The sequence below is a fragment of the Loxodonta africana genome, chromosome 19 (genome assembly GCF_030014295.1).
Source record: "Loxodonta africana isolate mLoxAfr1 chromosome 19, mLoxAfr1.hap2, whole genome shotgun sequence".
In the NCBI taxonomy this organism is placed as follows: Eukaryota; Metazoa; Chordata; class Mammalia; order Proboscidea; family Elephantidae; genus Loxodonta; species Loxodonta africana.
Window position 1 is genome coordinate 33,082,858 of NC_087360.1, and position 21,959 is coordinate 33,104,816.

The following is a 21,959-nucleotide window of genomic DNA, read 5'->3' on the forward strand; positions in this document are numbered from 1 at the left end:
ATGCTGAGCTCCACAGCTGACTGGTCCGGCCAGAACCAGCTGGAAGGACAGAGCCTGAGGAGAAGGAGAAATGCCGGGCTTGGCCACACCAACACGGGCTAGGCCAGGGACATGTATGGAGGTGATGGGACATCCACCACGAAGTCCAGACCCATTGTGACAGCTGGGGAAACCAAGGCCCAGTGAGGGCAAAAGGCTAGTGTAGGTGCTTCATTTCCCCAGCACCTGTCACACAAATAAAAATGTCAATGTCACCTTTCAGGGGAGCCAGTATTAGCGGAAGAGCAGTTGTTAAGTCAGTGCAGCTGGGGGTGGGGGAGTGAGGTGCAGATTAGGTAGAGGGGCAGCCCGGGATCAGCACATCCAGGGCCGTGGGCACGGAGCCCCCACGCACCCACCGCTGCCTGCGCGCACAGGTCCCAGACATGCCAGCACGCACATGTGCCAACACGCACATGTGCTAACACTCACACAGGCCCAGCTTGAGAGCAGAGACTAGGCCTTGCATGCTAATGGGCTGAGCCTGGGGGCTGAGCCTGAGGGGGTGTGGAGGGGCCTTCCTCCACGGGAGGGTAGCACGGGGAAGAATGAGGTGGGTGGCAGGAGTTTTCCACTTAGTCTTGTTTCCAACATCAGCCCATCCTCAGCAGAGCCTTGGAACCAAGTGGTGACGTGTAATGGGAAACTGTCCCTAGGACCCACAGGGCTGAGACCAGACTACACTGGGAGGGGAAGGTGAGTCCTGGGAGGCAGTGATCAGGACTCAAGGGACAGCTGTTGGCCTCACATACAGGAAGTGACTTCCTTCCCTCATGTGCAGAGCTATGGATTCCTGTCTGACTTCAGGGTCCACCTGCATGCACCACGGCTCTCCGCACCCAGCAGACCAGGCCTAGGCTGCAGACCCTGGGGGCAGCAGGTGCTGAGGCAGCCCCCAGCCTCCATCTTAACTGCTCTGAACCCTCCCATCATGACCCGCCTCAGGATCCAAGGAGACCCACCCTGAAGGCATTATCCAGGAAGGGACACACTCACTCCATCTGGGGACAGGCTAGGAGCAGAGAATTCGGAGGTCACAGTGAGATGGCCAACCCCACACTGACCATCCCATTGCCCAATGTGGCTCATTTGGCACTAAATGACTGTGTGTCTCCTTAGCAACACCCCAAACACTGGTCAGCTCAGGAAGACAGTGCCCTGGCAGACACCCGCAGGAGGGCCAAGCCCCAGTTCTGGGCCCATGCTCCCCACCATGGCCCAAGGGTGCATGCCTCTGTCCACAGTGTGGGAGGTGCTGAGCTCGCAGGTCCTAGCTATGTCATCTCGGTTAGGGTGCACGGGACACAGGCCCTTGGCTGAGCAGGTACCTAGGCAGTTGCAGGGCAAGGCCCAGGCCCAGCACCCCAGAGGGCAGCTTTTCAGATGACAACTCAAAATGCAATTTTTGTATTAAAACAATGAATATGTGATGACATGACCTGGTATGTGCATGAATTTTTAGGATCAACCATGAGACCGCAAAGCTATTCTCCCCACCTGGGATTTGGAACGGAGCTGCCCAGTCCTGGGTGGGGGTGGTCACTGGATGTGCTTCTGAGCCACGAGAGAACTTCACGGGCAGGTGAGGGGCTGACCCTCGCTCTCCTCTCTGGCTTTCTCCTCATCTGGGAAGGCCCGCCACTGACTGCCGGGAAGACCCCAGAGGACCCCCAACCAAAATCCCAGCAATCAGCTCACACCGTCCTCACAGGAGGTCATAGTTTCTCGCCCAAATGCTTCTGCCCGTGGAATTGTTAGCAATAAGGTAGGAATGAAATATCTTTTCTGGGAGAAAAAAGTCCTTTCATATTCAGCAGCCTCGATTACATGACAGAGGAGCTCGCAGGCACTTGGGCCACAAACTGGAGGGCTCTTACAATGTGACAGGCCAAACGAGCTACACTCAATTCTGGTGCTTAATTATATGACTTTGGTATTCCCTTCATTAAGATAAGCCTCCTACAGAGGAGTTTCGAAGTGGTTAGAGAGTGGTAGGCTCTGCCTGCCCCTGATGGGGCAGCAAACCCCAGCAGCCTACAGGATGCCAGCTGCAGGGGTGGGCACGATCATCCCAAAAGAGTGGGGGGTGGTGATGTGTGCAAGCCCACAAGGGGCAAGATGGTGGCCCAGGCCCAGGAGTCTGTGGCACGAGCAGGCATCACCTGGTACTGTCATCACTGTAGCACTTGGCCTTTCAAGATTCACCCATCCCCCAGCAGCACAGGCCTGCCCGGCCCCCTCTGACCGCAACACCCTCCACCACTTGCTCCATGAGGCCTGCTGGGCTGGCTACACACAAGGAAATCACCCTGAGCCTTTGGGCCTCTGCCCCAAGCCAGAGGCTGGGCCCAGACCTGTGGCTAAGCCACCGTTTGCTTATACTTGGGCAGCCCCTCAAGGCTCCCTTCTTTGATATACATAAAACCAAGGTGGGGCAGAGCCTGACATGGTCTCCCGCTATTCAATCTCTCTCCAAGGTAACAGGCCTCCAGGCTTTGGTGGTTTCGTGGCTACTCAAAAGAAAAGCCCATTTTCCAGCCTCCCTGGAAGCCGGGGTGGTCACAAGATTAAGTTTTAGCTAGCGGGACATAAGTAGGAATGTATGCACCTTCTGGGAAGTGTCCTGAAGGCCAGAGGTATACCCTCGGGCTGCCCTTCCTCCTTCCCACTGGCTGGAACGTGGGTAGGTGCATGGGCTGCTGGAGTTCAAGCAGCCACACTGAGGCATGAGGAGGTCTTGAAAGAGAAGCTATTTAGCTCAGAGCAACAAGGTGGAAGGAGGGTGGGCCTAGGCCAGACACTGTGGAGTGCCACCCCAGTCCCTGACCAATACCATTGGGCTTCCTGAGGATTAGAGAGAAAAAAACTTCTCTTTCATTGCTCACAGACAAAATTAATCCTAAACCATCATCCTTGGGAGTGGTGTGAAGAGAACTCCCCATTGACTGAAGAACAGTCAGAAGCCTGGTGAGGGCTAAGAGTTGGCCACCTTTGTTCCTTCAAACATGCTGTCCAGAGATATCCTCACCTGTCCCAGGCCAGGAATGGAGGCAGTCAATCTGAAGAAAGGCCTGTCTAGTCCTGGGCACCAAGGAGTGACCCCACCCCAGGGCCATGTGACAACACCAGTGTCTAGGCCAGAATACGTGACCTAGGAACTGGGGAGAGGGGTTAGGAGGGACAGGATTGGGGTTAAAACTTGAATAAAATGAACCACAAGAGAGAAATGGTAACTTAGTCACAACGACAACTGACATTGATTGCATATCCTCTATGTGCCTGGCACCAGGTCAGGAGCCCCCACCGTCTCACAAAACCACACTGGGCAAGGGGGAGGCACAAGGAGAGAAGCCCAGGGAGGTGAAGCAAGCTGCCCAATGCCACTAACAGGGAGACTGGAGAAAGGATGAGATGGGTGGGTGAGTGGACAGTGGGAAGGTAGATGGACAGACGGGGAGATGGATGAGTGGAGGGTGGACAGACAGATGGGTGAATGGATAGATGGGTGCTGATGAGTGGATGGATATGCTTGTGGATGAATGGATGTGTGCATGGGTAGATGGATGGAGGGACAGAAGGATGGACAAATTGGTAGATGAATGGATGAGTGGGAGCTTAGGAGAAGCTGGATGGAAGGGGATGGATGAATGAATGAATAAATGAATGTGTGGATAGGAGAGTGACTGGATGGTTGTAAGGGGGGATGGGTAGGGATGGAGGGATGGGTGAGGAATGGGCGGACAGACAGATGGGAGGATGGACGGGCTGGTAGGTAGAGTCAGATGGGTAGGTGAATGGATGAATAGGTAGGTGGTGGGTGTATGGGTTTGTGGATAAATGAGTGATAGAATGAGTGGGAGTATGGCCAGATGGGAGGAAAGGAGGCTGGATGGGTGGGAGATAGATGCGTGGGGTGGGTGGAAGGTGGCAAGATGAGTGGGTAGACACATTGGTGGGCAGGAACATGGCTCTGAAACATTCTTCTAGGAAGAGAAAGTCCCCACCCTCAAGCCCTCTGGGGCAAAATTGTGGCCGGTGCTCTATCAGGAACACGAAGGCTTCAGCAGAGGAACTCAAGCATGGAAGCTGAATCCTTCCCCTGAAACCAAAGCTGGTATCTGACGTCTTCTTGCCGACCCAGACATTCCTCCTTAGGAGGAGCCAGCCAAAGCCCTGCTCCGGAAAATCAAATTATGGGGCCTGAGTCCAATCTGGGTTGAGGAATTAGAGGAATTTCTTAAGGGTCAGGCCAGCAGGGGGAGGCAGGCGGGAGGCCTGGGCTCTAGTTCTGCCCTTGCTGGCCATCTACTAGAGGACAGTGAGTGCTGCCTGGGTTGCGTGGTCCCCTGTGAGAGAGAAAACTGGCAACTCGTCAGGCCTCACTCTGCCCGTCCACACCCTCCTGCCTCTGTACTCCCCAAACTCGATGGGGGAAGATGGGCTAGCAAGAGGCCCAGCAGGAACTGAACCCAGGGCCACTCTCTCTACCACCATAGCTGCCGGGAGGACACTGTGGGAGCCGCCTCTGTACCCTGCCCCCTGCACTGCCAACATGGAGACCTATTCCCTGCGCTGGCCAGCTGGGCCTATGCGGACCTTACACAAAGCGTTATCTTTACCCTGTCACCCTTACTGTGGCCAAATGGTGCCCAAAGACTCAGGGAGAGCTTCTGGGCAAGCCCACAAGGATAGTCACTCTGCCAAGGTCAGGGATAGGGCTGGAGCAGCAGGTCTGGGCATGGGGTTACCCTGGGATGGAGTCCATGTTCATCCATGCCAAAGGCTAGGGATCCCGAGCAGGTCCATCTCAACCAGGACCACACAATACTCACCGTCAGTACCAGGCTAGAGGCACCGAGGCTAGGGAGAAGGCTGTTCTCAGCCTAAAAAACTGGAAGAAACTACCAAAAAAAAATCAACTGGCTTGACTTTGAAAAAACTAAATACTTCTCTACTTTCAAAAAAATAAAAATGAAAAAAGGCCACATAACAGGGTTACATTTTCTTATAAAAAGTGAGTTATCAGCTAGAGCGACACCCGTAGCGTCTCAGATGAAATGATGGGTGACTGACTACATTACTTCCTGACCATGACTGGGACACAGGGAAGTGATGATGGGCACGTGGGGATTCATTACACTGCTCTCTACCTGTGTGTTTGTGATGTTCCATAATAAACAAATGGAGAAAAAAGTTAAAAGGACAATCAAATGACAAGTGATTAATTAGGATCAAGTATTCATAACATCCAAGAAGTCCTGGTAGTACAGTGGTTAAATCGACTGACAGCTAACAGAAAGGTCAGTGGTTCGAAATCACCAGCAGCTCCATGGGAGAAAGATGTGGCAGCCTGCTTCTGTAGAGATTTACAGGCTTGGAAACCCTAGGAGCTCGCTATGAGTTAGAATCAACTTGACGGCAGTAAGTTTGCTGTCTGGGTATTCGTAACATCCAGCAAGAAAATGATGTCCTTAATCTATAAAGTGCTCTTACAAATCAACAACAAAAAAATCAAAACTCCAACTGACAGTGGGTCAAGCAGCAAAACCAGCAACATAATAAAAAGGATGTGATCAAACAGTAAGACTGGAAACAGCGGCGTCACTGGAGTTGGTGTCACCTAGGGCAATTAACTCATGATGTCACCCCCCCATCGACCTCCTCCCGCACCAGACCACAGAGAATCCTTAGTAACGTTTATTACTAATTTTGATCATAGAATAGTATATGATAAACATCATTGTAAGTTGTTTAAATGTATCATTTCTTAGATTATATGACTAACAAAATTGTTCTGTAATTATGCTATTAGTTACAATATTATTAGTAACTGAGCAGAAGCCTTTTTCAAGTTTTCTCCTTTTCCTTAATTACTACTTGTCAAAAAAGTTATTGATACAGGTTCACAAATACTCATCACCACAATATTCTAGCTAAAACAGCAGAAAATTCAACAAAATCAGCGACTATAAAAACACTGGCAGCAACGAAAACAACAGCCATGACTGTAGCTCATGCAGGTGAAAACACGTGATTCAAAGCATCTATGTAATTGGGTAATAATGACAGCTCTGACCACAGAGCATTATACCCAGTGCCGTCGAGTCAATTCCAACTCATAGCGACCCTATAGGACAGTGAAGAACTGCCCCATAGAGTTTCCAAGGAGTACCTGGGGGATTTGAACTGCTGACCTCTTGGTTAGCGGCCGTAGCACTTAACCACTACGCCACCAGGGTTTCCAGAAAGCATCAGAAGGTTCAAAAAGTAAACCAGCATAGAGTTTTAGCTTTGTATGTATATTGATACATGTAAGCTGGGCTTTCAAAAAATGTTTTTGTTGTTATAATTAACTACAGGGATATTTTTATAAAAATAATAAATTCCTGCTAAAACACTGCACAGAAACCCTGGTGGAATAGTGGTTAAGTGCTACGGCGGCTAACCAAAGGGTTGGCAGTTCAAATCCGCCAGGCACTCCTTGGAAACTCTATGGGGCAGTTCTACTCTGTCCTGTAGGGTCGCTTTGAGTCGGAATCGACTCGACGGTACTTGGTTTGGTTTTTTTGGAAAATACTGCACAAAATTTTCATAGGCGGTCATTTTGGTGACTGTCTCTGACGATGTCACCCAGTGCTGTCTGTACCCCTGTATCCCCTAGTGATGTCACTGCCTGGAAATAATGAGGTATGCACACACACAGAAAAAAGACTGGAAGGAAACGCATGGAAAGGCTCCTGAGGTGCTGGGCAGAGGGCCTCTGTCCGCTGCACTAGGTCTTCATGCAGGTGTGCTCTTACCTAGCGTTTGACAAGGAGCCAAAGCTACTGCTATGATCAGAATGTAAGAAATGGAAAAGCAGAAGGCCTACCAGTTGGGCAGGCACGAGAGCCCCATGGGGGCCAGGGTGGCGCGTACCCACCAGATGCCTCCTGGGAACCAGGAGAACCATAATCTGATTCCACCTGGAAGTTAGATTTCTCTAGCACAGGTGGCAACTGCGCCAGACAAGACGGGATAGGGGGCTGACATGTCCCTCAGTAACCTCCTCCTTCTCCCAACCTGCGTACCCTGACACCCAAGGAACATCCTCTGACCACATGGAAAGTGACTCCCATGTGCAGGGGGGAAACTGTGAGGTTGTTCTTTCCCAGGGGCTCTTCACCTGCACTAATGGGGTGCCCCAGGCCAAGGACAGGCAGACGGGCAGCACTACTTGGCCCAGGGCAGGGAGGCTGCTGGCCTGCAGCCTCACCCTCAGAAGGCTCTGCCAAGGCCTGGTGCAGGAGCAAAAAGGGGGGCTGACACAGGCGGCTCAGGAGATCATGGGTCAGGTCAAAGGGAGACACTGCTGGGGGCCAGGGAACTGGGGCCTGGAGAGACGGGGGCCAGAGAGCCTGAGGTCTGAGATGAATAAGCCAGGTGAGCATAGCTGGATGTGGTAGAGGCAGGCCTTGTTCTGGCAGGTGAGCAGCAGATGACCAGTGGGAGGGCCTGGTCACAGCCAGCCTCAGCTGGAGCCCCACTATGAGTTTCTAGTTGGGATTCAGGTTTAGGCACGGTCAGAGAGACATGCGCCCTGTGCCACCTGTGGCACTCACACCTCCTTCATCCCCTGGGATCCACCTCTCTGAGAGGACACATGGGATGGAGGGCAGGAGTCCCTCAGGCCCCAGGCTGCAATTCTGGGTGGGCCCCTTGTTGCCCCTCTTATGCCTGACCCAGATTTCAGCTGCAGCTGTGGCCCAAGGGCAATGGCCTGCAGGCTCTGAGAGTGGGAGCATGGGCAGCAAGCACCACCTCCTCTGTGGCTTCTACAACCACCAGCCTGAGGGCACCTCCAGGAACCCTGGGCTAAGGGCCAGAGGAGATGCAGTATTCAGGCAGGGGAGGGCATGGGGAGGGGGCTGGCAGTGAACACTGTGGCCTCTGCTTGCGTGGCCAATCCAGGCAACTCCATGCCCAACTCCAGCCCACTGAGGATGGAAGTGAGCCTGTGGTGGGTAAAGGAGGGGCCCTGCCGCCATGATGGCCCCACTGAGCAGGATCAGGCTGGCAGAGGCTGACCCACTGCCTCTAGCACCTCCCTCCACCAGGCATCCACCTGGCAAAGTCCCCTGACCCTGGGCTATCTCAGGAAACACAGGAGCAGCGCAGAGGGCAGTTACAACCCCCTCCCCACCACAGTCTGGCATACGCACAGGGACCAAAGCATTCCTGAGGAGACCGAGGCTCTGAGCCAGGCTGAGACCAAACACAGACAGGCCGGTCTGGCACCAGGGCCTGGGAGCCCATCCTGGCCAAGAGCCGAGGGGCTATGAGATAGATGCCCTGATGGCTCACCAGGCACAATTAGAGGGGCACCCTCCAGCTGGGCTGAGGGCCACAGCTGGGTGGGGGCAGCAGTCACAGGGCTAGCTGCCTATCTGTGTGCACCACTGCCCTGGGCCTCCAACAACCTTGCCCCTCCCAGCCAGTGGACCCCTTCTTCCAGCCTCCTCCATTGCCATGGTAACGCCCAGGCTTCTCCGCAAGGGACAGAGCCTCTTTGTGGTGACACAAAGCCCCTTTGAGGGGCGGTGGGGTGCAGCCCCTGGGAGTCTATGACAAATAAGCTTTAGGGGGCCAAAGCAGGGCCCCTAGGCCCAGCTTCTCTCCCCCCAGGTCACAGAGCCAAAGAAGCCAGACAGAAGATCCTGGTAGTCAGGGGCTTTGACTGGCATCAGCCTGCCCATGGAAAGTCGCTCCCATTCCCCTACAGCCAGAGTCCAGAGTTCCTGGGTGAGCCCCGCAAACCTGGGGGCCAGGGCCAAGACTGGCAGAGACGTACACTGATGATGAGCTGGTTCTCTGTTGGGGGTGTCAGGAGTTCCCACTTTCTTCCTCATTGTTATGACAAGGAACACACTCTGCTTGTCTACACAGAAAAAGGCAGCAGCAGGCGGGAACTCCCATGTGACAGGGAACACCTGGCTCTGGCCACAGGGACAGTGCTGGGCTCTGGACCTACACGGGACTTAGGCATAGGAAGTTCTCAGAGGATGTGTGGAGGTGGCCATGAAGGTGTTCAGATGGTAGGGGGTCTGGTGCCAGGTCTGACCAAGAGATGGTTCACGGGTATCCAGGCCTTGCCCAGCTCACTGTCCCATCATTCCTTGGGCCCCGTCATTGCCTGCCTTCCTGCCTGCCCTAGAGAGAAGTTGTGTGGCCTGGTGCAGCTGACCACCCTCTCTGAGCCACACTCCTGAGGCAGCATTGGTGCAGCCACAACCTCAAGAGAGGCCTGAACCAGAGGGATGCTTGTCATGGCCTGGTTCATTCCAGGGTCTGGGAGTTATGACCACAACGACAATATGGGTCCGGGGCTTGGCAACAGTGACCCAGAGCAAGAGGGGCCCAGCATGCACCTGGGACAGTCCACAGCCCACCAGGCCTCCCCACCCTCAGCATGGCTGCCCCATCCACACTCCTGGCCCCACAGTCAGGAAAGCTGAGGGTGGCCAGGGTCCCCATCTCACAGGCCACAACCCAACAGGCCTGTAGTCCAGGAGGTAGCCCTGGGCAGGGTCTGAGCCAGCTGTGGAGTGCCTCCCCATCCTGGCCCACAGGTCCCTGCCCACCCTGGCCGCTGCTGAACCAGGCACTTGGCAGTGCCTCCGTGCTGGGAGCTGTGCCCATGTAGCCCTCCCCAAGTGACCTCTGACTAACCCACACAACTGTGCTAACTAAGCCCAGGGGTGGGGGTGGGGGGGGTCACAGGCCCCAGCTGGCCGCTCTGGCCCTGGGAGAGGGCATCCCTTTGAGGACAGATGCACACAGATCCCGGGTAGTGGGCAGAGGGGCCCACCCCTGACACAGCAGTTCCCTCTGAGTCAGCAAGTGCCCCCTACACCCCATGAAGGCCACATCACACCCCTCCCAGCCTGGTCTCCATCAGTATTTGTGGTGTCTGCTGACACTTCCTGGGAGCCCAGGATGAGCCTGTGAGCTCATTTATCAGCAATCCTGGTTAAGCCTCACCATGGCCCTGGGGGCAGTGTGGGTGAGGAGGCCCCGGGGCTGTGCACAGAATGGGGGTTGCCAGTTTGCCAGGCCAACACCTGGGCTCGAACAAAGTCCGCCTCCGGGCCCCCCTACCCAGGGTGGGGTACTAGGTGGTGGAAGGGTCGTGGGGCTCAGCAGGATCATCCAAGCCTCCAAAGAGAAGAATTTCAGTGAAAAGAGTGAAATGCATGGGAAACCCATCACTCTGGGTGCCGGCCTCTGGGGTGCCAGGTCCCCAAGTAGTGAGACACTGCCCAGTCAGTCCTCACCAGCACGGTGCCCACGCCCAATCGGGTGGATGGGGCAAACAAAAAGCAAACATGGTCAGATTATGTGGCGCGGTGGGAGCCCCAGAGTGATCTGAGGGGAGGGCGGCACCTTCAACCGGTTGTTGGGGAACACTGCGGCTGCATAGGTGGAAGCCAGGCACCCCTAGGGGGCTCCTGCCGGAACTCAGGCCACAGGCGCTGGAGCTGAGCAGTGGTGGAGTGGCCAGGGCTGTCTGGTTCTGGATGGGTCAGAGGTGGGTGTCTGGGCTCACACAGCTGGAAGGAGGAACCCCAGGGCCCTGCACAGGGAGGAGAGGCCAGGGGACCACTGGACACGCGAGGTTCAGGGAGAGTCCTGGCTGGAGATAGAAATGTTGACTCCAACCTTAGGTGAGGCTGCTAGACAGTGAGACAGGTGCAAAACCTGGCACCTCCAAAGAGGCCTCCCGTTACCTCCTGCCATTCTCCACCGTCACACTGGAGGATGCACAGCCGGGAACAGCTCTGAGAGGAGGGCCCTGGGAGCAGGCAGGGCCACCACCACCTGGAGACAGTGGCCTTCAGGGCTACGGTGTGCCTCCCTGTCCCCCTGCCCCCCTTCCAGCCCAGCAAACCAGGAGAGGTGGACAGTACATGGACCTGGATCCAGCCAGGAACTGGAGTCCACCCTGTCCTGGGCAAGACGATTCCAGGCCCTTCCAGTCAAGCTCCTTACCCATGGCATCAGGAGCAGGGTCTCTTTGGTCTGCCCTTTCCCCTGGGCCCTGTGTGGTCCAAGATGGGCAACAACAACCAGCTCTGGCTCCACCTGGACCCTGGGGTACCCCTCCCTGCTAGAACCTGAGTTGGACACAGGCTTTGCTGCTCCCAACCCCCCTTGAGAGCCAGCTCAGCTGCTCCTGAAGCAGGGAGTGCCCACGGCAACGGTCCAGACCCCACCATCCTTAGCAAATGAGCAACACCTGGCTTTTATATGCAAACAACACGTGGAAACTGGCAGGGGGCTCCACTCCACCCCCACCCAGTATAGACTTTAGGCCCTATGGTGCACTGCCTGGCTTCCCCCACACAAACACCATGTGAGTCTTCTGTGAGCCAGAGAAAGAGTGCTAACATGTCTGGAGACCTCCTTAAAACTACTGAAGGCACATGCACACCCCCACGTGCACACACTCGCATGCAGCCATTCACACAGCGAGGCCTATACCAGCACATGCACAGAAGCACACAGATGCATGCATGGAATCCCACTACAGAGGCCCACACACCCATCGCAGGTACGTGTATTTACCCACATGCTCACACAGCCCACCAGCAGCATGGCAACGAATGGGGCAGGGATCTGGCTCAACACTGTGGCTCACAGCGCTGGTGTGGCTGCTGCCCAGCTCACCAAAGCCAACCTGTGCTGCCTCACTCGCCCCACTTGGAAAATTGGTAGCAGTGGCCTAAAAGTCCTGAAGGGCTTTTCCCTGTGGATAGAGGGGTAAGAGCGGAGGAGAGGACTAGGGCTCAGCCATCTTGGTCCTGATAAAGGTTAGTGTACTATGCAGACCCCATTACTGCCCTGAACACCAAGCAAAGCTGTTCTCACAGACACCTCTGAGGCTTCCCAAACCTGTCCCCTTGACACCACAGTCTGCAAGGTGCCTGCATGGTTCTGCTTGGCTCTCCCTGCCTCTGATCCATACCAAGGTCCCTCTGACAGGCAGCAGGGGTCGGGCCCATCAACCCTGCAGAACCACTGAACCTGTGCAAACTCACCTGCAAGGAGCACACAGAGCAGCACCCCAGGGCCCCGTGGAGGACTTGGAAGAGTACTCTTCCTCTGAATTATGTTAGCAAATGCACAAATATTAGGTCATGGCTGATACGTGTCCTTGAAAGGTTAAAGACAGTGTTTAATTGAACCAAAAACAGACTATAATGAAAAGAAAGGATCCTAAACAGTGAGGATTCCATGGAGCGTTAAAGAAAAAAACACAACACAGGCAGTAAACAGCAGATGAAACACAGCGAGAAATGAGTACATACTGAGGCAGAAAGCAAACTCAAGATATTCTTTCCAAAACCAGCAGACAACGATAAAGAGATGGTAAGAGCAGGAAGATAAGAGATATGAAAGACAGACCCATTGACCAAACTTCCACAAACAGGAATTTCCAGAGGGAGAAGGTGCAGACAAGGGACAAAAACAAATGACTGGAAACCATCCTTATAATAGAAAGCATCTGAAATCTGAGTTAGGGTTTTGAACTTTCTGTCCAGAAAAGCTGAGGAAGTAGTGGACATAGCCACTTCCAGCATTTTACAATTTAGTCTCATTAGGCTTGTGTTTCCACCTGCCGCCTGAATGTGCCAGGTTGCTCTGTGGTTTGGAGAGCAGCGCTGACCACCATCTGCCCACAGTCCTGGAAGGGCAGGATGTGGTCCATTCAAAAGGGGCAGCTATAGCTTGCTGCTGCCCATTGTCTAGCTCTCATCTCTCAAGTTAGAAACAAATAAAATGCCTCACCTCTGTAACTTGAGAGCTTTTAAAAATTAATCTAGCTCTGAAATTCCTTAAGGAAACAATACAGTGACATTTCTGGATTTTCAGTCATGATTCTGCCCTTCACGCGACTGATGCCCTTCCTTGGAGGCAGTGAACACATGTCACGCCAGAGCCCTGGATCGCCCAGAGAAGCAGCTTTACTTTAAGAATAAAAAGAGAAAAACTTTTGTGTCCGTGAGGCCTGGCTACTCCAAGGATGCCCCTGCCTGTGCTGCCAGGTTTAAGGGAGGGCGTGCCCCACAGGAAGCAGAGACTCTAGGCCTCCTCCCACAGGCTGGGCAGGAAGACCATACCCCTTGAGGGAGCAACAATTGTTTACAGCAAGAACGTGCTGCTCCAAATTTGTTATAACTGCTTCAGTTTTCTGTACCAGTCCTTTGTCAGCTGCCATGGGGATGCATTTTGACTCCTGAGAAATCTGTGGAACTATACACACTCATGACTGCAAGAGACGGAACTATATACACTGATGACTGGAAGAGACAGGCGTGAGTCCCTGAAACCAGATCAACAACAAACAACAAACCCAACTTGCTTTTGGTGTGCCTTTTACTCATTTACAAACGTAAAATAAACAGATTTAAATAAAAGCTGCAATCTAATGTACCACATCAAGTAGACTCTAGGCATAGTAGCCAGATAGAGAAAGAGGCCGTTTAGTGGCCTCCTGCTTCCTCCTTTCCTCTGCAGAGAACAGCAGCCCCTCAGCGAACAGAAAACGTGCCTCAGTCCTTGCTGACTTTAATGGAGCGCCACACCAGCCCCAGCCTTCTTGTGAGGTGACACAAACTGACTCCCCGCTTATTTAAGCCATTGTTACCAGGATATTTTTGGCAATCACAGCTGAAAGCAACTCTGGCAGATAAAAAATATAAAAATTAAAAAGAGAATTCTTATGGGGGAATTTAGCAGAATACTAACAACCTACAAAAAGTAAATCAAACCAAAAACAGAAAAGATATATAGGAATTTTTGACAATAAGAAAATAAACATACAGGTAATCCTGTATCCTAGTTTAAAAAAAAATTTTTTTTTAAGTGTTCATAGAGCATATACAAAAACAAAGCTTTTGCTAAGCAATAAGAAAGCCTGTCAACTCCAAAAAGCTACAGTCTCTAATCACATGGAAAATCAAAACAAATATAACCTACATTCAATTTATTTAATTATAAATGTTTTGAAAAATAGCCTCCCCTTGATATAATCACCTAGTAAATAATCACCTAGAAACTGAAAAACACTCTTAAATGATATTGTCTCAAAAATAAAAATTTAAGAATACACAGTTGATTAATACACTCATATATCATACATAAAAACTTACTGGATGTACCCAAAGCTGTACTCAGAGGTAAATTCATAGCCTTAAGCACTCTTGTTATCAAACAATAAAGAATGAATAAACTAGGACACATCTAAAATAAATAAGCATAAAGACATCAAAGTTCCCAAACCAAGATTCCCCCTGAAATGAAAACTAAGGGATAAAAACTTTTATCCAGCAATGGCTACCTTTCATGGACCAGAAAAAGAGAAATTTCTAATAAGTGTGGTTCAAAGGGGATAGAATTGAAGGAAGATAGAGAATTAACCCATGAATCCAAGGTTCATACTGTGGAATTCACTGCTCTGCCTCTGTTACCTCTTAGGCCTCTGTACAGGCAGATTTACGGCAAACCTAAATCTTCCCCCACTCCTTCATGTGGAACTGAAGGTGAGAGTGAGAGAGGAAGAAGCTACCATGGCCACTGCTCAGTTATAGCCCAGGGCTGAGCGGCACCCAGCACAGGGCCTGACATGCAGCAGGTACTCAGTTCATGTCTGCTGCAGGCAGGCAGGAAGAAAGGAAAGAAGGAAGAGTTACTGCAGAAACAAGGATGAACAGTTGGAGGACAGTGCTCAGGCCAACAAAAAACACTGCAGCCCCAGTGCCCAGGTTGCCCTGAGGAATCAGAGTATGTGCTCTGCGCTGAGGCTGATTTTCCTAAGAAACTAGAGGAAGTCAGGAGAAGGACTGCCTCAGGGCTCCAGAGGCTAGAAGGACAAGGCCATGGCAACTCCACTTCCGGGAAGACAGAGGGAGGGTACCTGGGGACAGTCACCAAGAAGGCCCCAAGCAGAAACTGCTGACACACGCAGAGTCTGGAGGTAGGTATGGGCGAGGAGTAAGGCTGATGGTGTGGCAGGGGTCAGGTATGGCTTTTATCCTGAAGGTGATCAGTGATGGGGAACCTTGGGAAGGGATCTGGGGTCCAGCAGAAGACCTCTCCCTGCCCTGGCTGAAGCAGCACCCCCACCCTCACCAAGCCCCCTTCCTTCCCAGCCCCAAGGCTGCTCGCCTCAGACCTAGGCTCCAGCCTGAGGTTCACTCCTCCTGCCCATCAGTGTGGGGGGAGGGGAGGCTAAATAACCTAAGCAGAGCAGGTGGGGTCAGAGTCAGGGATAGAATCACTCGGAGCAAGGGGACTGAGTTGGCCTGCATGCCCAAACTCAAGACTTGCAGCCCAGGGTTCTCCCAGGGTACCAGGTTGTCTGCCTGTGCCACTACGATGAAGCCTGGGCCCTTACGCCATACCCTGGGGCATCACCTTCCCTCCTCCAACCTCTAGAAGTCACTGGGCTCTGCAAAGACAAAAGTCTGTGCCGAGTACAGGCTTAATTAAAATTAACTAAAGCCTCTGTTCCAAAGGTTTGGCAAATAAATGTCTGGAATTATTTCTTCAAACACAGTCACTGAATTAGTCTTGTCACAAACAATCGCTCTCTGCAGACGGGCAAATGCCAGAGAAATGTCACCAAGAAGCAAACTGAGAAGGGAAGATGTGGCTGCCTGGGGCAGACCTGTGAGCAAGGCCAGCACTGAGCCTCAGCTTCCTCACAGTAACACCCCCTATTCTATGAGGCCCCCGAGGGAAAATGTCCTCGGTCTCACCCCAATCTCTGGTCACATCTAGGCCTGGGACTGCAGTGGGCAGGAAAGGGGGAGCCCCAGTTCACAGGAGTTAGGCCCCGGAAGGGTCCTGGCAATGTCTCTGCTGCTTCTGTGGTTCTAGACAGGACGCCTGTCCTCCTAGGTGGCAAAGAGCCCAAACCTACCATGGCAGGAGAAGGCAGGTGGGATTTGCAGTCCATGCCCTCTGACTGGGGGTCCAGGAACCCCTGGGCCATGACCTGCCCTCTCCCAGTGTGCTCAGGAAAGCCCCCTTTCCAACAGCTCTGGCTTCCCTCTGAGAAGCCAGGGTGGTCGAGGTGCTTAGAACACACCAGCCTAGCAACACACCGGCCTAGCATCCTCCTCATTCCCATCCCGGGGCTGAGTCTCCAGGCCCTCCAACCACCGCCCCCTGGCCCCCTCCCCTTTCTTCTTCATGCACACATGCCCCTCTCATATACCCCCATCTCCCTTTTCTGGACAGGGTTCCCATGTCCCCACTTTTGCCCAAGCTGGGCGTGCTCCATGGCACAGCTGGGACACCCTCAAGTCCCCCCACCCCATGGTACACTCTAAGTGGGGATGGGGCTGAGGTGCCCCACCCCATCATATATCTCTCAACAGAGGTGAGGGGATGGGGCTGAGGTGCTTTTAGCTCCAGGCCCAGCTGTGTGCAGAGGAGACTCACCTCTCCAGCTGTGGCTCTTCTTCCCTTGGCAGTGAGCATCTGTGGCATTGTGGGCACCACCAAGCCTTCCACCCCACACAGGGATCGGGCTGGGGGCTGAGGAAGCATACATTCAGGGAGACCCTCCCACAGGGACATCGACCCACCAGGGCATGAAGGTAGGGGTGAAGTGAGAGGTGTTGCTGGGCACAGATGCTTAGGGGGAGGCCCTAGTGCCCGCTATGCACTGTGCCTGCAGCAGCCCCAGTCTTGAAATCCCTCAAGCTCCTGAACACCTACTGTGCGCAGAGCCCACAGCAGGCTCTATGAGGACCAGCCTGGCCCCAGGATCATTTGAGCTCTTCAACACCTACTGTGTGAAGAGCTCAAAGCAGGCTCTATGGCGACCAGCCTGGCCCCAGGATCACTCGGGTTCCTCAATACTTACTGTGTGACAAGCCCATAACAGGCTCTGTGAGGACCAGCCTGGCCCTAAGATCACTCAGGTTCCTCAAAACCTACTGTGCACAGAGCCCACGGCAGACTCTATGTGGACCAGCCTGGCCCCAGGATCTTTTAAGTTCTTCAACACCTGCTATGTGCAGAACCCGAGGCAGGCTCTGTGGGGACCAGCCTGGTCCCAGGATCACTCAGGTTCCTCAACACTTACTGGCCCTGGGACCAGCCAGGTTTCCCAGCACAGCGCCAAGAATGGTGTCACCGCACACATGCCCACAAGGGGACCTGGACATTCCCATTTTACAGATGAGGAAACTGAGAACTACAGGTGGAGGCTTCCTAGATTGTCTGGTTTCCCAGAGGGGGTCCTCTGTGGAGGCCATCCCAGACCCCACGGCCCCTAGGTGGGCCTGATTCTCTCTCAGGAGAGAGGCCATTGAATAATCTCCCTTAGGGCCAGCTCTCCCAGGCTTTGCGTGTGTCTGAAAATCTCCACCAAGACTCTCCTAGTATATACCTCCATCCTACTTAGCCCTAATGGTCAAGCCCAAGTGATCCCATGTACAGAAAAATAGCTCAGGGCACTAACATATTTGCTGCAGCAGCCTTGACAATGCAGAAGAGTTGGAAACAGCTAAAGACCCACTATACGACGCGGGGACCCAGGTGACAAGAAGGTACCAGCCGTGTGCACATCTGGGGGCAGTGCTGGCCAGATAGCCGCCCACAGGTACAGAGGCCCAAGGGAAAACAAGGAGAGGCAGGGCCAGGACAGCTTGGGTGCAGTGGGCAAAGAGCCATGGAGTCCCAGGCTGGAAGGTGAAGCGTGGCACATGCCCTGCTAGTGCTTGAGACAGAACTGGATGGACACCAGGAAGCGCTAATGAGGTAATGCTAATTCAAGGGCAGAGTGGGACTAAAAACGCACACACAGAAACCATGTCGGGATGAGTTGGGGGTCGGAGTGCTGGACTCCCGGAGGTGCGATGGGCGTGATCTCGTTTTCCTTCTTTTCTGTATTTTCTACATCTTCTATAAATGAGCACACATTGCTTTTATAATTTTAAGAAATTCAAGGATGCTAGGGCCCCTTGGCATGGCTCTGCCTCGCTCTTCCTCTCTCAGCACATACCGGTGAGCCTGGCCTGGCAGGATCCAGGCAGTATTCCATTATGGCCTTACCTCAGAGCTAGAGTGGCAGGTCCTCTGTGAGGGCAGATGCTGCTTTGTGAAGGGTGGACCTTGCCTGGAGCTGAGATCCCTGCAGTCCCACCCTGCTCCTCTCTACCTGCACCCCTGTCCCTTGCCTGTTGTTGTTGTTGTTAGGTGCCATGGAGTTAGTTCCGACTCATAAGGACCCCATGCACAACGGAACGAAACACTCCTAGGTCCTGAGCTATTCTTTCAATCGTTGTTATGCTTGAGCTCATCGTTGCAGCCACTGTGTCAATCCACCTCATTGAGGGTCTTCCTCTTTTCCGCTGACCCTACTCTGCCAAGCATGATGTCCTTCTCTAGGGACTGGTCCCTGCTGACAACATGTCCAAAGTATGTAAGATGCAGTCTCACCATCCCTGCCTCTAAGGAGCATTCTAGCCGTACTTCTCCTAAGACAGATTTGTTCGTTCTTTTGGGAGTCCATGGTATATTCAATAGTCTTTGCCAACACCACAGTTCAAAGGCGTCAATTCTTCTTCCGTCTTCCTTATTCACTGTCCAGCTTTCACATGCATATGATGTGATTGAAAATACCATGGATTGGGTCAGGAGCACCTTAGTCTTCAAGGTGACATCTTTGCTCTTCAACACTTTGAAGAGGTCCCTGGCCTAGCCATCCCAAACTCCTCAGCAGCCCAGGCCTCAGTTTCCCCATCTGTACATGGAAGAGCTGAACCCCATCTGCCACAGGCTCCTCCAGGCACCAGGGCCCAGATCTGGACCCTTTCTCCTGACTGGAGAGGTTGGTGGTCAGGATGGGCTACGGGGCGCCCAGCATCTCCCTCCAGGGCACCACACACAGGCTGCCCCAGCAGGAAGGACGGAGCCTTAGGAGCCATCTCTGCAGCCTCGTTATTTTTCAAAATGCAGAGAGAAGCAAGTACATTCAGAAGAATGAATGGCCTAATTAGAATTTCAGCAAAACAGAAAATATTTTGAAAGAAAAAAGTTTAAAACCCATCTGAAATACCAAACTAATCAACTGCAAAATGTCAACATGGCAAGATGTGCCGTGGGCGGGGCGGGGCCCCCCTGAGCCTCCGTTTTCCCCACCCTGGCTCTGGGCGGCCTCCGCACAGGTCAGCCCCATGGGCGAGAGAGGCCTCAGCCACAGGCTTCCCCAAATCTGAGCTACAGGGGGCAGTTCCCGCGGGCATCCCCACCACACAGAACACTGGCCCAAAGGGCTGAGCTGATGTACTCCCTCCCAGTGCCCCCAGCATAGGGCCTGGGGCATTGGGCCCAAGGAGGCTTCCTGGGCAACTGCAGAGAACAGCCTGGCAGGGGAACGAGCACACGCAGGGCACATCCAGCCTGATCCTGACTGTGGCCACAGTGACTGCAAGGGGCCCATGGGGAGGCCACAAGAGGTGAACTGAGGGGCTGAGGTGACAGGGGGTCAGGATGACAGAGAGGCGGGGTGTGCCCTGGGAAGGAGAACAATGAAGCTAGGGAATGGGGGGCCAGGGTAAACGCAGGGTAGGAGAGGCACACAAACAGCCCATGGTGCTTGCTGAGACATGGCCTAGGAAAGCCTGTGGATGGAGCTAGCAGATCCAGTTCTGGCAGCCTTGGCATTGCAGACCTCACCAGCTGAGCAGGGATGACACGGTAGGGAGGGGGGCGGTCAGCAAGGGGGCTGGTGTGGTGCTCGTGGTGCGACAGCAGCATCAGAGCCCCAAGCACCTCCTGCATCAAGCCCTTCATGTGGCCTATGCAGTACACACCACCCACACCCCACACCTGGTGAGGGGCAGAGCCAGGGCCTAAGCCAAGCCTTGCCACGGAGGATGTTTTCTCCTGCCCCACCCGTAGAAATGTGGGCTGGAGCGTGGGAAGGGGCTTGGGGCACTCCTGGAGGCCATGGCCTTGGCTTACACTTCTCTCATTGACCCCTCCCAGGAAGGACCCACAGGTCCCATCACAGATGCCCTGGACATCCTGGCCCAGAGGCATCCACAGTCGAGGGCAGTGGCCAGCCACAGCAGACCCTCAGCCACGGGAGTGGGTCCTCCTGTGGCAACAGATCTGCAGAGCATGGCCCACCTACACTCACTGATCCCGGGACACTCAGGATGCATCACAAGGATGCCAGTGCCCATGACACTTAAAGATGGGCCAGTCTAACCCACACAACATGGGAAAGCTGCTGGGGCAAGAGCGGGGACATTCATGGGTGAAAGGCCACAAGCTGACACCAGAGAAGTCATGGCCATCACCACAGGTGGCTCAGGGGGCCTTGATGCCCCAAGAATGACTAAAATCACAGCCAGCACTCAGCCTTGGAAGACCAGATGCCTGCAGGAAGGCCTGGGTCACTTTGGGGGTTTCTGAGGGAGCTGCGGCATAGCAGGAACTGGGCCCTGTTATCAGAAAACAAGGGTGTACAGAGCAGCCTCGAGAGCTCTAAAACATGAGGGAAAATGGAGCAGGAAACGCACGGCCCCAGATAGCCCTCAAAGCCAGAGCTGGGGGGCTGGTGCTTCTCTGAATGGGGTGCACCTAAGTTACTGCAACACAGACCAGGAAGGGGACTTGATGAGGTGAGGCCAGCGCTCATCTCTAGGAATAAATGTGCATGATTGACCACCTCCCCAACCAGGTATACGCAGATTAAAGTGCTGGGTGGCTCTGAGCACCACCACTGTTACCTCAAACCTGAGGTAATGCTGTCAGTTTCTCCTGACAGGAAACTCTAGTCAAGGCTGGCTCCAATACAACAGTAAAAACAAAGTTACATCTTCGCCTCACACTTACATCAAAATAAATTCTAGCTAAATTAAATTTTACACGTGAAAAACGAAACTAGACATACCTACAAAGATAGATGACTGTCTACAAGCTAGGAAAGACAACAAGTAAAACAACGGACTATCTAAAAAAGGAAAATACTAAAAATTTCTGAGCATCAAAAACCATCGTAGAGGCGGAGCCAAGATGGTGGAATAGACAGCCGCTTCCGTCACGAGCCCTCTTTACAACAAAGACCAAAAAAACAAGTGAAACGAGTATATTTGTGACAAGCTGGGAGCCCTGAGCTTTAAAGTCAAGCTTAGACAACGAACTGAAGGGGAGGGGAGGGAAGAGGCCCTTCAGAAGCCGAGAGGAGTTACCAGGCCTGAATCTCGGGAAGCCCTCAGGCACCATTCCTGGAGCGGCTGCGGCGGCAGCGGGCTGGTCCTAGCGTTCGGCCCCAGTTTCCTCAGGGAGAAGCTGCTAGCCACACAGCCCACTCACACCTCCGGAACCTGAGCAGAAGGGTGCTCTCGGCAAAAGCTAAGTAAAAACCTAAAACCAAACCCAGTGCCCGTCGAGTCGATTCCGACTCATAGCGACCCTATAGGACAGAGTAGAACTGCCCAATAGAGTTTCCGAGGAGCACCTGGGCGGATTCGAACTGCTGACCTCTTGGTTAGCAGCAGTAGCACTTAACCACTACACCACCAGGGTTCTTTGCGTATATTTTACCGCGCGCCCCCACCCCCACCCCCAAGCCAGCTTCAGCAGCTGAATCCCTAGGCCTGAGATAGACCCTGTTGAGGACGTGGAGCCATTCTCCCAGCCTTGGGGAAGGAAAAAATTTCCAATTTGGGGGAAAAGATAATTTGCTAGCTCCATTAACTGGAGGAGCTCAGGACAGAAGTGGCTCCTGTGCAGGCATAAACCGTCCGTGGACCTTGAGCACCTTTCCCTCTGCATGGACCTGTGTGGGCCTATTTAGGGAGAATAGGCCCTTATTGGCAAACTCCAACCATTTCAGCCGTGCGGTGGAGAGG